The sequence below is a fragment of the Lolium rigidum genome, unplaced genomic scaffold (assembly GCF_022539505.1).
Source record: "Lolium rigidum isolate FL_2022 unplaced genomic scaffold, APGP_CSIRO_Lrig_0.1 contig_35421_1, whole genome shotgun sequence".
Taxonomy (NCBI): Eukaryota; Viridiplantae; Streptophyta; class Magnoliopsida; order Poales; family Poaceae; genus Lolium; species Lolium rigidum.
In genome coordinates this window covers 4,434-15,856 of record NW_025900316.1, presented here as the reverse complement: position 1 = coordinate 15,856, position 11,423 = coordinate 4,434, and the positions used below count along the sequence as shown (strand labels likewise).

The window sequence follows — 11,423 nt, the reverse complement described above, 5'->3', positions numbered from 1 at the left end:
TGGATACTCTTGAATACACCGCCTAAGAATGTGTAAAGCATATGTGCTCAACCCTTTTATAAGAGAAATCTAATTGTATCATTTCCACGCATCCAAATAGGCTGATGTGTAAATGGAAATATAGCATTTGTCTCAGAGATCAGAATACACTTCTTGTAGACAACAGTCGAACGGGAAACAACAATGGGATTGAGCATTCAGTCATATAGTAATAAAGAAAACCTGAAGCAAAAGAAAAAAGGAAGGTTGTCACATTGGCAGAGGCCTATAGGTTTTGGAAAAAGCAGCATATTTCAGTAGAAGAGGCAAGCCTGCACCTTTTCCTGGGCATCATCCAATCCAAGCAATCAGTCATACACCAAACCCAATATAAGAGTGATTCTGAACCTTCTCATGCGCATCATCCAGCATGCAAATAATTAGCTAATGGCCCGATCCAAATCTTTTGATACCATCACAGATTCCAAGATTAAACATGCTTTATGACAGACTAGATGATGTCGCCCATGCAAATAAAAGCGAGCTGGTTGCCAAAGCTAGTAGCTACCGACCTGCCGCACTGCCAAGGGACTGAATGTCAGCAACCACACCACACCCTCCCTTGGCCCTAACCATGCCACATCGATCTGGGAGAAGAATTTGTGGACTGCTTGTGGACATCGAATGGTGCCTGGAGGAGAGACCGAGATAGGCAATGGTTCCGGGAGAAACATGTTTGATTGGCTTCTAATGTTGCTTGGAGGATCGCGGTGTTGCGTTTATAGGCGGTGTGAGCATCAGCGCACAATTGTGCCAGCTATTTAAACCAAACATGGCCACTCGGCCTCCTTTACCGTTTCTTTTGTATTTACATGGAAATAAAGATGGACAACTGTTGTGTTTCTTCTTCAGTTTCAGATCCTAGGCTGCGCGGTGGTGGAACAGTGGAAGTAATTAAATCTAGATGCGACGAGATGGAACAGCCGAAGGGATGACAAAAAATAAATAAAATGATTGAAACTAAAATGATGAGGTGTTATGTTTGGTGAGGTGGATAGCTTGCATTTCGAGAAAATTACCCTTTAGATATTATAGATGTGTCTACATACATCCAAATCAGCGACAACTAATATGGTACGGAGGGAGTAGCAAATATACACGCAATGCCACAAATAGTAAAGCAATCAACTTGATCTCTAAAGAAATGGAGTTAAATTTGATCATCGATGGTGCAATGTAAGAGAATTGAATGTTCAGATGGGAAGGAAATATTTTACCTGACTGACATAATTGGTCATATAGACGATTATATTTGCTAAATGTGTAAGAATTTGATGTGGTGCTAAGCTGAGATGAATCCACATTTGATAAGAATGATACAATGCATTAGAAGAAATACACGGAGATTATATGTTAGTATCTACAATTCAAACCAATCCTATAAGCCGGTTCTTGAAGGAAAATGTGCTCCAGCCAATTTTGAAGTAAAATGAGCTTCAGTGTCCTGAGTCAACAAGCTGCGGAAATCAGATAAATCTTTAGACTTGCTAATGCCTTGAAGACTTTGATACAATAAATGGAATTTTTAGAAAGTTCTAGCTTTAAGGGATAATATAATGTGGACCATGACCTGATGTGTGCAGAACTGCAGATTAATCACTACACCAAGAGAAATCACGAACTGACTACCAACCAATACATACTAATTATTAACTGTAGCACGACTTAAATCAGTATCAACTCTTTTTCCAACTTCTGACTATCATTCAAGGGCAGTGACAAAAAAATTGACATACTACAGCTGGAAGTTTTGAACTAAGAAAATAGCACCACTCGGATCCTAGAAGAGATTGCAATTTAATGGCCTAAGGTCTAAGAGCAGCAAATATAGTAATTCTACAATAATTTGCATTGCATGTCCAAGATCAGCTTCCTAAAAAAACAGCTGTACTGCCTACTCAACTGAAGTTACAAATGTTCGCACAGTTGCCAAGCAACTAGTAAATCGTGAGCTTAAACCTGACCCTTTCATAGTGCAAGTTCTTTGTATGCTACCGCAACACTTTTGGATGAAATGTTCATTTACTAGTAAAGCGGTGGATATGACAAGCAGCGCTATAAACATGATTTCTACTTGCTGTGGAAAGACCAAAAAAAAAAAAACAGTTTCGCTCATAGGATTATGCTGGTCCAAAAATCTACCATAACCCCAGGGATCAGAATGCATTGAACTTTCTACCCAGACTTATTCCGGGCTGACGCTCCACCCCAGGCAGGACATCTTCAAGGAGCGCAAAGGATATAGTGTACCGATCCCAAGAAACCCCACCCCTTCAGTCCATCTTATTTTTCAGTTTAGGGCCTCTTTGGTTCGTAGAACTTAAAGAACCAAGAATAGGAAAAATAATGGTTTCCATGCCGTAACAAGTTTAATCGTACAAGAATTGAAAACACAGGACCATGTAATAGATGTCATTTGGTTCTGCCACGGGGAAAGTGCAGGGTTTTTTTCTTTTTTCAGGATTAAGTGTATGCCATAGTATTGAAACAAAGGAAAACTTCCTGAGGTTGCATCTGAGGGAAAATTTCTTTCGAGTTGCATGCGAAGCCAGACCATAGGATATTCCTATGGTTTCCAATCCTACAAACCTAACAAGCTTCGTACAAAAAATTCCTAAGGAATCCTCAAAGCCTCTTTTATTCCAAAGGATATTCATAGGAATTATTTTCCTATGTGGGTTGTTTGAGTCGTATGATTAAATCCTATAGAAAATTTTCCCTACGATTCCTTTGCACTGTATTTCAAAGGAAATTTTACATCCACTCCAACCACTTGGAAGGAATTTTTTTTCCTGTGGTGCAATCAAATGAACTTTAATGCAAATTCAATCCTATATGATTTGAGTGGGCATTACCCATTCAATCTTGCGTTTATCCTATTCCTGCTTTTGGAATCATGCGAATCAAAAGAGGCATGACATATCCTATGAAATTTCTATGAAACAATGACACTAGGGGAAACTTCTACAGTTAATGTGCCAATTTCCAATCTGCTGATTACAGTTGTTGCATAAGAGCATGTCTAACAGGCCCCGTATTTTTTCGCCCCGTAAAACGCGAGTAGAGGGCCCTGTATCCGGTTTTCACCGGCCGAAAACTCGGACGAGCTAGCAGAACCCGTATTCCCACCCCGTAAAACAGAATATCTGTTTTACGGGGTGGGAATACGGGTTCTGCTAGCTCGTCCGAGTTTCCTGCCCCTCAAAACAGGGTTTTAGACAGCAATTTGCACAACAATTTCACATCAAACATAGCACATCCAAAATATGTGATGCATAATTCATAGTTTTAACATCACAACGCGATCATAGGCAATGTTCAAGCCACGGAAGTTCCCAAATGTGATCAACCATCAACGGATCCATCGCCATCGCTCGCCGGAGACTCACCTTGAGCACGAGCTTGACGCGCAGCCTTCTTCCTCGCAATGATGTCCGCCTTGGTCTCGTTCCACCACGCCGCTGATCCTCGTCCATGCCGTCCGATACCGGCGTCCAAATTCACCGCGGATTCGTTGAGCATGTCCAAGTAGGATGTTGTGGACTCAACATCGAACACCTTGTCTACGTCGATGGTGGGTGGCGGCGGCGCGGGTGCCGCATCGGCCGGAACGGACGGAGGAGGGGTCGTGACCTTGGAGGGCGGTGGAGGCGGGAGGCCGATGCGGCTGATTGCCTTTGTCCGCACCTTGGCCGGCGCGGCGCCCCTCGGCCCGGCCGCCTTGGTCTTCATCCGGCCCGCCTTCTTGGCAGCCGGCGGCGCTTCGCCCTGTGAATCGGCGGCCGCCGCAGTGCTTCGAAGAATTGCTTCGGGATCCTCTTCCTCTTCGACGGGATGGTGGAGGCGATCATGGCCGAGACGACGCCGGCGGTCGGCGGACCTCCGACGGGGACATCAACCACCGCGCCCGAAGGAGGTGTACCGCCGGCGGTAGGCGGCTCTTGCGGACGGTCCATGGCGGCGGGATCCGGCCGGGAAGGGCGGGCGGAGGAGATCGGGCAGCGGCGGCGGCGGTTGGCTTCGGCCGAAACCCTTCGCGCGCAGTGGACCGGACGATACCGGTTTCGCCCACTATCCCCGCTCCCACCCCGCACAAGTAGGGGGCGACGACCCGCCCCGTACTCGAAAAACAGCAAAAAACGATGCGGGGGCCGTTTTACGGGCGTGCTAGACGGCTGGGTAGAGCCGAAACCCTCAAATCGGCGGTTATTATACGGGTTTGCCCCTTTTACGGGGTCTCGTTAGACCTGCTCTAAGAAGAGTATGTGCAGACTGCATTAAGTAGAGTGCCGATGTAATTCCGGGCATAAAAAAATAATCATAAGCCGTAAAGACGTATATTGAGTTGCATATAAAGAGAAGCCACATAGCGTAAATCGTGTCTGCCTGCAAAAAAGAGTTAAGCCACATTGCATATAAAGAGAATGACACTAGGGAAACTTCAGAAATCTATTTTCCGAGAGTCCTGAAATTTATTATGTTTTCAATTAAAACATCTAATAGTTCAATAATCAAAAAAGCGTAAACACTCGTTTCTCATCTAATAGACTAATAATTTGCAGCAACGAAGAATATCCACATACGTTTACTAATTTTTCTATTGTAATAGCCTAATAGTACTGGGCAATGTTGTGTCACATTTCAATCTACAAATAAGTGAATGGGTTCATATGGACAATTTACAACTTCAATGACATGTCAGGAAGATTTGGACGTTTGAGTACAATATACACAAAGCTGCAAGCTTAGACACCATGGTGCAGTTTGCTTCTATCTATACCTTGCAAACATAAGCTGATGAGATCGTATGAACAAAAAACTCAGTGTCATGCCAAATTCTTACATTTGAGTTCCACAACAACAAACTGAAGACCTTGGCAACTTTGTTACAGTATATTTTTCACAGAACTTCCTCTAAGTGAAAAGTTGCACTACACAATCACAACTTATTCCTATGTCAATTATCCTGCATATGACCAAAATTGTCCATTTGCATATAGCAATACTGACTCACCAAGGATAAGCACCCATCGTAGACTGAAATATACTAATTTGAAAATACTCTGAATAAGCTTGTGCTCAGACCTTTTAATAAAGAGATTAATTCAGCATACATGGAGCCTGGTATGCCCTCAAAAACAACGACACGTGTATTGTCCATGTTTATTTGTAATTCAGCCAGTTAAATATTAGTGCTTAATACAAAGAGAGCTTGTACTAATAAAGCAAGATGGATTATGTTCAGAATACATTTGGTGCTTTGGTAATAAGGAGTCATAATGTCACGAATCCTAACTAATGATGGGATGGATACCATACATAAGAGGGCTGGGACTGCAGTACTGTGCATCTCAAGGGGGAGAGTCAGAGACGATGAGACATAAACCACATATGGAATATATGACTTTTGATGTAGAAAGGACTAAATCAGTAAATCTCCTGGTTGATTTCATAAGTTACTGCACATAGCTATTTATGAGGCTAATCTGACTCGTCTCCAGACACTCAACCTATTTCGCCAACAATCCAATGTAAGAAGTATGTCAGGTTTCGAACATAGTTGCCGTGATCAGTTCAAGGTGAGGCTTTGGGTGTGGTATCTTGGGTTTCTAACCTGTTGTCATGGCAACGCCTGGATGAGGACAGCAGCTTTAGATTGGAGCCTGATATTCTTTAAATTTATTGCTTGCCTGATTGCTTAGTACAGCTTAAATCCCTATATGCAAGTAGGGATTCCTTGATGAATACAAACTGGATGTGACACTGGATTATAACCTAAACTGATACGAACTGACAGTGACAGCCACCAATTTACCAATTATGTGCCACTCCCAATTTGGTACACACTCTATGGACTAGTAATCAGCTGCTTCTCCTGATATCCGATATGGTTCGACTAGTCTCGAACAGATCTCCGAGATGGAGATAATGATGATGGACCATTAGGTCCCTTGCAGATAAGTGGACCCACAGCCACATGGTGGTTATTTGTTTTTGGACCAGAAATGTATCTTTATCATGTGCTTGTCAGAACAAAGCCGTTCAGCTATAACATGATGCATTGCATAACAACTTCTCAATAGCCTTAACTTCCAACGTCAATGGGAAACTTCAATCGCATTTTACACATCTTATTTGCAAGAATATATTTTGGTACTTTAGGCCGGATTTTTATAATACCCCACGAAGCGTGTATACTATATTAAGATCTAGTGAAATATTACGCCCGATTGCATCAGTTCTAGGCATGTCATCTATCAGTCATCTGTACCACTCAAGTGTGAAATTGTCAGAAATAGAGATAGGCAGGTGCATTGGCATTGCATGGCTTGATTTCAGAAACAAAGGAAATGTATTCCACTTACAAAAAATAACAATTGAGGCGAAGGGTGAGACAGTGCCTTTGTGCAGGGTAGAACGCAGCAGAATCGTCCAGCTACTTTGCAGTCACAGCACTGTCTGTCCCAGCTCTGTAAGCTTCCAGTAGTTGAGGAATCGTTTCCAGGTAATTGGTGACATACTTGTCCACAAACTTCTTCTCCCCCAGAATGAGATGGGCTATCCGGATGCTTCTGATGTGACCCTTGGACACCAATATGTGTAGCACCCTGTACCTTGGTAGGATGCGCTTCTCGTAGCTGAGCGAGATGAGCATTGGGCTAGCCGAAACATACTCCGGGTCCAGCCAAGCTTATCGGCAAAGAATTGCCAGATAAGCCTGACTTTGTCAGCCGACACGGATATGCAGTATGGGTGCCTCACGAAGGCCTGCTTCACCTGCTCCTCAGTCCACCCCAAGCTGAGATAATTGTCCATCTTGCGCTTCCATCCGGAGGGATACATGCGAGCTAACACCCCAAAGGCGTGCGGGAAGATGCCGTGGGACGGGCTGACCCCGAGCTCCTTGATGGCGGCAAAGGTGTCGTTAAAGAGGGAGCCTCCGTACTTGTGGTTAAGCGACCTGGGGTGCTTGGTGAGCAGCTTGATGATAACATCGTCGGTGGCACCATATTCGCGGAGGATCTTGACCTTTGGGAGCAGCTCGGATTGGACGTTGCCGTGGAGGAACTCGGAGGACTGCTTGACTGCGGCGACCACGTTCTGGTCGGTGCCGAGGAGGTTCTTGAGGAGGAGGTAGTTGGGGCGGAGGCGGTTAGCGAGGCTGTAGCAGAGAACGCGGTACGGGTCGAGGAGGAGGATGCGGCGGATGTCGGCGTCGGAGAGGCCGACGTCTCGGCGGAAGAAGTCGATCTTGGGCGCGAGCGTGACGTCGGCCCGGTAGTTGAGCAAATCGGGGGCGGCGGCGACGACACGGGCGATGTCGGAGCCCGCGAGGCCGAGGCCGCGGAGGAGGGCGAGGACGGCGTGCGCCTTCTTGGTGGAACGCAGGTGGACGCGCGCGGCCGCCTTGGTGGCGGCGGGCTCGGAGAGGCCGCAGGAATTGCGGAGGAAGTGGAGCGTGAGGGAGCAGGGGTCTGCCGCGGCGTGGGAGACGGCGGCACGGATGCTTAGGAGGTGTTTGAGAGAATGCCACCGAGGAGAGGGGGAGCTGCACGACGGCAGAGATTTGGGAGGTCTGCTGCCACCGAGGAGGAGGTGACAACGGCGAAGCATTTGGAGGCCAGGCACGCCGTGGGAGATGCCGGAGAGCGGCAGCCGAGGCTCCGGCGGCGGTGGTGGTGGTTGGGCTGCACGCTCCGGCGGCGCAGGTTATCTTTTCTTTCGGGTGGCAGGGCAGGCACGTTTTTTTTGTTTCCTTGAGACAGAGCACGGTTCAAAATAGAAGAAAAGATATTGAAAGGATACGGGTGGGCGTTATGCCCAGGCACCAGACAGCCCACGAAAGGCCCAACCCACGTGCGTCGCATCCTATTTGTGATTTCTTACCGGCAAATCTTATTTGACGGCCATTGCCTCGGTTATCGCGGAAACGCGTTCATCGACCGGGGCAACAGGCGGCAAATCCGGGTGCTCCTATACATCGCTTTAAGCGATGCAAGGGACCGAATCGCTTAAGGACCCACGACCTGGGCCGGCCCATTTGGGTTCGCTGTCGCTAGACCTCTCGGGATTCAAATCCCTGAATTCTATCGTTATGGTATGGTTTTCTGTGGTTTTTTTAATATTCAAATTTTAAATAAATGTTCGAATTTAGAAATTGTTCAGATTTTGAAAATGTTCAAACTAGAAAATTGTTCAGATTTGAAAATTATTTATTTTTGAAAACTAAAAATTTTAAATCGAACAAAACTCATATTTGAACAAATTTCAAATTTGAATAAATTTATAATTTAAACAAATTTATAATATGAACATTTTAAAATCAGAACAAAAAACAAATCTAAAAATTGTTCGAACGTGAAAAATGTTCATATCTAAAAGTGTTCAAAATAAAAATTGTTTAAAATTAAAAATTTGTTCAAATTTTAAAAAGTTCAAATCTAAAAATATTCAAACTTAAAAAACGTTCAAATTCAAAAAAGTTCAAAATTTGGAAAGTTCAGAAAAAACCATTCAGCAAAACAAAAAAAAACTCGTAGGCAAAAAACAAGCGTGAACCAAATGAAAAACAAGTAAAAAATGAGAAAACTGAAGGAAAAAAGCGAAGGAAAACCAATTCCGTCGCTAATGGGCCGGCCCAACTTGGTCCCGCTCTGAGCGGAGCGACTGCTCGCTCCCGCGTTGAGCGGAGAATAGGGATCCGCGGCAAATCCTATACACCGATTAGGTCACCCCTGGCCGGCAATCGCGGGTCTAGCCCATTTTCATCTTTTTTTCTTTTTTTTTAGTTTTCTGTTTTTGTTTTTTTATTTCTTTTTCTGTTTTTTTTTCTATTTTCTGTTCTTTTCTATTTATTTTTTATTTTTGTTCAAAATTGAAAATGTTCAAAATTGAAAAGTTCCAAATTGGAAAAACGTTCAAATTTGAAAAGTATTCAAAACGAAAAATGTTCAAAGCTAAAAATTGTTCGTATTCTGGAAAATGTTCAAATTTAAAATATGTTCATTTTCTAAAAATGTTCAAATTTTGGGAAAATCGAATTTTAGAAAAAAAATGTTCAATCTAAATTTTTTTCAAATTTTGAAAAAAGTTCAATCTAAAAAAATTCAAATTTTGAAAAATATATTTCAAACATAAAAAATGTTTAAATCTGAAAATTGTTCAAAGTCCAAAAAATGTTCAAATTTGAAAAATGTTCAAATCCAAAAATTGTTCAAATTCGAAAAATGTTCATATAAAAAAATAAAAAAAATCAATTTTTTCAATTTTTCGAAAATATATAAATTTAGAAATATTCAGAATTTGGAAAGTTCATATTATAAAAAAAATTATTTTTCCGAAAAAAATTCACATTAGCATTTTAGATTTGTAAAAAAGAAAAGAATGAAACGGCAGAAAAGGAGAAAAGGAGAAAAAAAAGAAACGTGACTGGGCCGGCCCAACTGGCTCCCTTGGGGGTGCGGTACCTGGTCTGCACCGACCAGGGTGGTATATAGCACCTTGTAAGGGTATATTGCCCCTATGTGTGGTTTTGGTAATTAATGACAACCCCTATGGACTAATGTTTTCATTGAGCACTTTCAGAAGGAATATTCCATAGGTATTTCTTGTATTCCATGTGTTGGATTCAAGTATGGATGCCATGAAGATAAAGATACACCTTGTGTATTGGCATCAAGATCACCGATTTTAAGACATATATGTGATATGATCAAGAAGAAGAAATGAAGATGGAGTTCTTATGTGGAACTCAATATTAGTCATGCTCTATCTTATGAGAGTATGAGAAGATACAAGGTTAAGTTGGGCAAGTTCAAGATGAGCATCTCAAGTGGATAACATGCTTGAAGCTTGCCGTTCATTTGATGATAATGGACATGTGAGGATGTGCATCAATGAAGCTTTCCCATCATAGTGTATGAGGGAGCATTTGTGAGTCTTCACAAAGCAACAATGATCAAGTTGTGGCATTCCGGCTTGTGTAGAGCTTGAAGAGTTATCATCAAGATCAAGAGGGATGCGCAAGGCAAAGGTATGACCTTGATAGGTTTTCCTTTTACCGGTCTCAAGGTTGTTGATGGGAGACCGGATTATAGGATAGATAGCCGCACTATTAAGAGGGGCTTTCGGTTGAGTAACTTGATCACATCGTCTTAGGGAGCTCAATCCTTTGCATACTTTGCATATCCTTATTGTTTCTTGGTGTTTCTCTGTGTGAGGTTCTTAAGCTTGTTGCTAGCTTTACAACAAGCCCAAGTTCATCAAAAACGGAATCCGCATGCATCTTCTATTGCGTTCTCGAGTTTGGACGTCTTCACCGTCTCTTGACGGTGGGAGACTCCCTCTCTAAAATCATCTAAAATGTTCTGTGAGGAGTCTCCATATTTCCAACAAAATTGGTTTCATGCGAATCGGAGTTCGGGAGCATTAGTTATTAAAGAAAAAGGAAAAAAGGAGAAGAGAATAAAAAGAAAAAGGAAAAAAGGGGAAGGGCCAGCCGGCCGGACCGGGCCAGCCGCCGGCCCACCCGGTCGAAACCGGCCCGGCACTCGTGCCATCCGGGTGGTGTCCCGTGGGACAAGCTGCCCCATCCGGCCCGAGGAGCCGGCAGCCTACCGGGCCGCCCGGCGCTAACCCCGGCCCGACCGGGCTCACGGCCCCGCTGCGGCCCACGCGCCTACGCTGCCAACGCTTATCCGCCGCTCAGCGCGCTCACCGCCCCGCCCGGTTGCTGGGCCGGCCCGACCGGACGGGCCACCAGCCTCCTCAGCGCCCAATCCGGTCGGCCGGCCTCGCAGCCGGCTGGGCCACTTTTCTCGGCCGCTTTTCCGCCCGTTTTTCCTGCGATTTTCCTCGTCTTTTTCCCCCAATGGTTTTATTTGCTCTCATGCTATAAATAGATCTTCTTCCACCTTGAGCAAGTTAGTTCTTCTATTCTCTCACCTCCATTGTTGCCTTTGAAGAACTTGCTCTATCTCTCTTATCTCCCCCCCTTGCTCATTCTTGAGGGATCTAAGAGAGGAGATCTAGATCTACACTTCCACCAATCCATTTCTCCTCTAAATGAGGGGAACTCTTGGGATCTAGATCTTGGAGTCTTTTGTTGACTTTCCCCATTATTCTTCCTCTCCAATCTCATCCTAGCATTCGTTGCTTTGGTGGGATTTGAGTGTGAAGGACTTGAACACCTCTAGTGTTCTTGCTTTGCATCATTGCATAGTGTTGAGCTCTCTACCACGATTAGTTCGAGTGAGAGACCGTGAGCTTGTTACTCTTGGAGGGAGACCTCCTAGTTTGCTTGGTTGGTGCCCCGGTGATCTCTTCGTGGAAGATTGTGAAGGGGCCCGGCTTCTCCTTCGTGGAGCTTGTGAAGTGGTTGTGGA

The 11,423-nt window shown here is 44.2% G+C and overlaps 1 pseudogene; it reads right to left on the bottom strand.

The window, feature by feature from the left end:
• Window positions 1–1,214: 1,214 nt before the first annotated feature.
• Window positions 1,215–7,663, bottom strand: LOC124681196 (annotated as a pseudogene).
• Between the last annotated feature and the right edge of the window lie 3,760 nt (window positions 7,664–11,423).